General features: G+C 36.6%; 1 long non-coding RNA gene across 1 annotated transcript; it reads left to right on the top strand.

Moving 5' to 3' along the window:
• The first annotated feature begins 726 nt into the window (after positions 1-726).
• LOC116567053 lies at positions 727-6,148 on the top strand. Its single transcript, XR_004276094.1, has 3 exons — positions 727-970; positions 1,984-2,214; positions 6,088-6,148. It is a non-coding gene; the product is annotated as an uncharacterized LOC116567053 (long non-coding RNA).
• The last annotated feature ends 333 nt before the right edge of the window (positions 6,149-6,481 follow it).

Raw genomic sequence — 6,481 nt, 5'->3', positions numbered from 1 at the left:
ACAGTACAACAGGTGCTTGAAAAAAATGAAACTTAATATCTTTTAACCTGTCCTTCTTTCTTTCAGATTACCTTCTCCTGGGAGGTTTTATTAGCTGTTTATGTAAAACTTCCTGATGTAAGCTATCAGGTGTCTGAGAACCAACAAGGGCAACAAGATAAAGAGAAGTTTTGCGGTTTGCTTTTGTTCCTTTTTGATAGCATCACCCACTGTGGAGGAAGAAAGAGCTTTCTTGCTCCTATTCCCAAATTCTGTGTTTTGGACAATGTGATCTATTTGTTTTCATGTCTGCAACATGTCCACTAGGTTCCTTTAAGTGTTTCTGTGTCTTTTCCTCCCTGAAGACCAGATCAATTTGCTCATTTTGACAGCAATCATTTGGCACAAAGTACCAAAACAACATATGAGCAACCAAAGTATGTTCTCAAGCAGACTTGAGTAGAATAGCAGACAGATAAAATAGAAACTCACTCCTCATCTGGAATTTCCTCTTCCTTTGAACTGTCCTTTACTTCCCCTTTACTTTTCATGTTTGTTTCTTTGTTTGTTTTAAACGAACAAACAAAAAAATTAATCCACTTGGTAATTTCTCTTGCACATTTACTAGGTTCATAGAGTTTATTATGACATGTCATATTGTAAAGTGTGTGGTGTGGGAGCTGTGTTTGGAAAAAAAGGAAAAAAAAAACCCACTTGTAACTCTATTTTAACCATTTGTCACAAAATTAGTATTTTTTCCACTAATCATGTCATTATTTCCTGTATGCCCAAGTGTACTTTATTCTCTTCTGGATCCACTTCCCACCTTGACTCCCCTTCTCGAGAGAAGAAATGCTTATAGTTACATAATGGATCTCCACGGAAAAATCAGCTCAGGTTATATTAAACTTCTTGTACTTGGCTATTTGAAATTTTCATTGTAAGTGCCTGAGAACACAAGGAAGGATGAAAATGGAATGCGAGGAATCAGGTAAAGATTAGTGGACTACTTTGGGATGAGTCTCAAACATCTTTGTGGTGTAAACTTTTGCTTTCATATTTTTAGAGCACTTATCTAAAAATCCTTTTTACAACCAAATTTTTCCAACCCCTTGATAATTATCACGAGAAACAGAAGTGTGTTCCAGTAATAGTCTGATTTCTATTTATATGTTATCAACATTTTAAGTAGTTTTACTCTCTTTCTTCATGCCTGTAAACTCCCTAAATTCAAATTTTGCATTCTTTCCGACATTTAGCACATCGTTGGTGCTCAATAAATGTTTAACAGTTGGGATACTTATGTTTAACAGCTGCAACATTGACTCCAAGGACAGCTGCATTTTAATGGTGTGTGAAGTGATTTATATGTAAGCTGCTAAAACTCATAACTAAAGCACTTAGCACTTTAGGCTCCTCTGGGACTAAAGGTGATAGATTAAGGTAAAATGATATTATTATTTAATTCCGAAAGAGGTAAATTACTCTGGCAAAATGCTATTTGATGTTGCTGGCAAACCACTGTGGTCTAACGCTACACTGACATCAGGAAACATGGCCCAGCGGTTAGAACTGTGGTGTAGGAGGCAAGAGTCCTGGGTACTATTTCTGGTTAATTCACTGACTTCCTGGGTGACCTTGGGCAACTCACTTAACCTCTACATGCCTCAGTCTCCCTCCTTAGGAATTGAGGAGGGTAAAGATTTTCAACAGTCTGTTCTGAAGGGACATTTTAAGAATAAAACTTCGAGATGCTTCATTTGTCATTTTTGCAGTAATGGATGATTTGTTTTTCTCCCAGCTGCATTGCTGGCTGTAGGAAGGCAGTGCATATTAATATGCCCTTAGCTGGACCGCACAAGTGAGTGCTTAGAATGGCCATGGGCTCAGGAGTCTCTATTTCAAAACAGACACTTCTGCCCCATAGCTCTGTTTAATGGCTTAGCTTGATTCCACACTTGTCTATGCACAATTCTTCCCATTTTGCCTTCACTGTTTTTACAGATTCTGAAGAAAAGAAATAAGCACATAAATGAACACATGATGGTAAAAACAGTTTGGATGGTGAATCAAATCTGCCAATGACCAGAGAAGAGCCTGCTCATGTGTTTGGGAAAAATGACAAACAAAACTCAAAACTTAAAGCTTCTGCAGTTCCTTAAGTTGAAGAAAGAGTAGAGGACAACAGAGGGTCCTTATCTCAGTTTGTTTCAGCCCAGAGAGCCTGCTGAATGAGTATGTCATGTAATTGGAGCACAGAGCTTTTCAGATTTTATAGGACCGTATTTTGAATTTTAACCACTTTTCTTCCCTCTGAATTCCTGGAATGGCTACTTAGGCTGCTGTTCTTGGCAGCGCTGAGGCAGGTAGCAATTCATCCACACTACTTGTCACATGTCAGAAATTAGTAGGTACAAGGTAGGCAGTACACAGTGGAAAAAGAGAGAATAAGAGAATATCACTATGTAAAATCTACTTAGTTTTTATTTTATTTTATTTTATTTATTTATTTGACAGACAGAGATCACAAGTAGGCAGAGAGGCAGGCAGAGAGAGAGGAGGAAGCAGGCTCGCTGCTGAGCAGAGAGCCGGATATAGGGTTCAATCCCAGGACCCTGGGATCATGACCTGAGCCGAAGGCAGAGGCTTTAACCCACTGAGCCACCCAGGTGCCCCTTTATTTAGTTTTTGTAAGTTATAGACTAAAATGTTTCACTAAAAATTTTTCCTTACGAGTCTTTGTCACTGATGAAAATATATTGGGTTTTCTTGGGAGTATGGAGACTGTCACTGGCTATGATCCTCGTTTTAACTATCTTTAGAAAGACAATAATTAGCACACACTTAAATAGTGCAATTGCCCCTGGACAGGGAAATTGAAGTAAACTTGAAGGATACTGGGAAATACAGTGATCATGAAAGTAAAGAAGAAAGATTGTATGGGAGACATAAATATGCTCAGCTACTTTTTTGAATTTATGAGATATGGCTACTAGTTACCATGTATTTTATTTTTTTAACTGGTGATAGTTGTATATTATGCTGTGATTTATTTCTGTTTTGTGATTTTTTTTTTTTTTGCAAAAAGCATCTTAATTTAGGTATGCTTTGTCTAGTATGAGAATATATGCTAAGTTTATAAAACTCTCACAAATGTGGACTGAAAGGCAAAGAATTGGCTAGGCTTTTATTTACAGCTTTAATCAAGAAATTTATCATGCAATGAAAACAACTTTTAATACTAAAATTCCCACAGGAAAAAATAAAATCAATATTATGAGTCTAAGACATTGATTATAGCATAGTAGATTCTAAAACTCTGTTTCTCCCCATTATAATCATTACTTTAAAAAAATTGTATATAATCATTGCTTTTATAAAGACTTAGGTTAATTTGAGGTGTCTTTGGAATGTGACTTTCAGATTTTGGTAGAAGACGAAATAGGTACTAAATGCCAACAAATCCTTATCTGAAAAAAATATGTGTATATATAATACTTAATACAGGTAGTAAGAAGCAAAGATTTTATGACAAATAAGATTTTGTGGCAAATAAAAAGCTATATAAGGAGAGAACTGTTAATGATTCTTAAGAATTTTTTTTTTTTTTTTTTTTTTTTTTTTTTTTTTTGAGGGAGAGAGCAGGGTGAGGGGAAGAAGAAAAGGGAGAGAGAGAATTCTAAGCAGACTCCCCACTGAACACAGAGCCCCCTTGGGACTTAATCTCACAACCCCAAAATCATGACCTGAGCAGAAATCAAGTCAGATGCTTTAACTGACTGGGCCACCCAGGCACCACAATTGTTAAGAACTTTTAATGCTGATTTTATTATGCTGAGTATGAAGGTGTTTTGAGGAAATGACACATCAGATAATGTTGATGTTAACCCACGAAGAAGGTGTGAAAGACAGCAATGGTTAAAAAATACAAAATTTTAAAAAGTAAATAAAATCATTGAATTTCATAAAATATTAAGGTATTAAGCCAGATTTATCCAATGTATAGTCTACCTCAAATCTTTGTGACTCAGTGAAATCAAACAGAGATGAATTATTTGATTAGATTGACTTATGCAGGTAAAAACAACATAATTACTGACTGCCAGGTTTTACCAACAACACTATGAGGTATATGTTACTAACTACAGAGAAGGGTTAAGTAACTCGTCTGAGATCACACAGCCAGTAAGTGATAGAACTGAGACAGCACAAACTGACTTCACACTATGTATTCCCAACTGCTACACTGTGTTCCCACTCCAGGAATTTTGTGAATTCTGCAGACATGGTGGGACTAAAGTGTCAAGATGCTAGCTGGATTTAGGCATGCTACAGTGGTCTCCATATTAGCAAAATTACCTTTGAGAGATACAGACTCAGCTATTTTTCCCTATCCACAATACACGTAAACGCGGATACGCACACAGATAAACACGTTATCAGCTTGTAAGGTAATTCTCCAGTGTAATAATACTATCTCAGAATTGTAAAGATCTACAAGTAATTTGAAAAAGCTCACATTAATGTATTTATGTCAAGAACCCCAAGGGTCTGAAAAAGCACCCTACTTACAAGCTAAGGGTTAGCCTACCATAGACTCATGAATGCTCGAAAGAGATGATTCCTGTGTTAGAGACAAAGGCCTTGGTTATTCTTGGCTAAACAGGCAGCATAGGCTTCATGTTTACATTGATACCCTTCCCCCCTACCAGATCCCAAGGGAGTCACTCAGACACAGATCTAGGTAGATGCTGTGCACACAGTGTTTTTGTGTCACAGCTGAGAAATCCCAGTCTTTAAAGGGGCTGCAAGCAAACCAGCCCAACACTTGCCTGGAGGGCCACCTCACTGTGTTTTATTACTGTTCTTAGAGTGGGCAGCAAAGAAAACTCCCTGCTGCCCAGGAGGGTGACACCATCTATATCTTCCAAGGCTGCTTTCCACTCTCAAAAAGAATGTCTTAAAAGACATTTTGGAAAAGATATCTGGGATAAAAGTTATTAGTAACTCTGCTGACAAGATATGCACTTTCACATAGAGACCCATAGAGAACTGTCTCCCAGCCATATATTCTTTTCCATAATCCTTGCTGTCTCATTTGACACAAATTCTGTGAGATTTATAGGGTAAATCTCAATCTTATATTTTCTATTTTATAGATTTTTCTAATTATAAAATGATTCTATTGACTAGATAAGACTGATATAGCTTCTGTAACCTAAAAATAATTTAGTTGATGAAGTATGTTGGTATTTGAAAAAAATCCCAAATAGACAAATTGATATTGAAGGAGAATAATTCTTATAAAATAAAGGATTAATGTAAAAGGGTTCCCCCCCCCAAATACTATTTTATATTCTTGGCTTATTTTTTTATTAGCTATTTGACCAGGGGCAAAGGAGCTAGGGTCAGGGTATGTATTGGTAATCACTGACAATTGAAGGAGGAATAGAAATAAAAATAATATACTTCGTAATTTACATTATTAATCAATAGAAAAAGAAATAGAAAATTGATCTGAATTGATACCCTATGGAGGACTACAGCTTTTATGTTAAGCAATGTAAGCCTGTATAGAAATACCATTACATGCATAATGCACTTAGCTGCCCAGGTTCCAGGGTGTATAACTTCTAAGTGCACTCAATTCTGAGACCAAGACATCCTTTAATAATTGGACGAGTTTAAACCCTAATGAATGTGTTCTACTCCAGGAATTTCAAAGTAATTTGCCTACTATTACGAGGCTCTTTAATTTAGACAAGGCAGGTTAGATTTCAGCCCACTTTGATGAACAAAATTAAGCGACAGAAAGTTGGTTATTTGTCTATCATTAATGAACAAAGAAGAGATATGAATGTGGTGTCATGTAGGGGGTGTGTGAGGGCTGGAGATAGGATGGCTCTCATTTTCTGTCTTAGCTCCTACACGAAGTGATAAAAAAAAAAAAAAAAAAAAACAAGGAAGCCAGTGGAAGTCTCTGCCAGCTTGAAGTGAATTAAAGCAAGCAGCCAAAGGGCAGTGAATAGTGTTGATCATTTACTCAGAAGTACTCTTTGGGTCTGTGGCTATTTCAACACCAAATGAGATTATTGTTTCTCATTTTAGGAAGCCTTTCCATTATTATTGATGACCGACACAAGCAGAAAAATGGCCACGATTGTACAACATCCAAAATATATTTGCAGTAAATTCTGGAAGATTTGGCCTCATCCATCAATTGAATAGGTTGTCCTAAATACAAAAGATCATTCAGCTCACAGCATCTGTGTAGTTGTTGACAAGCTATCATTGTTCAGTGGGACATTTAAACCTTGTCCTTCAGCAAAGTGAAATAAGGGAAACATTCTCATCAAAAGTCAAAATCTAAAAAGCAAAATTTGACTGTCAAATGGTCAAGTATGTGAAAGGTGAAAAATAAAGCTGCTCAAACACTTAGGTCTTTTTTTAGACTCTTGTTTCCCTGGTGCATGGAGTCGGAGGCATGGCTCCTTTTCAGTCA

This window comes from Mustela erminea, chromosome 1 (genome assembly GCF_009829155.1).
Source record: "Mustela erminea isolate mMusErm1 chromosome 1, mMusErm1.Pri, whole genome shotgun sequence".
Classification (NCBI taxonomy): Eukaryota; Metazoa; Chordata; class Mammalia; order Carnivora; family Mustelidae; genus Mustela; species Mustela erminea.
The sequence above is the reverse complement of the archived record's forward strand: the minus strand, read 5'-3'. Positions and strand labels throughout refer to the sequence as shown.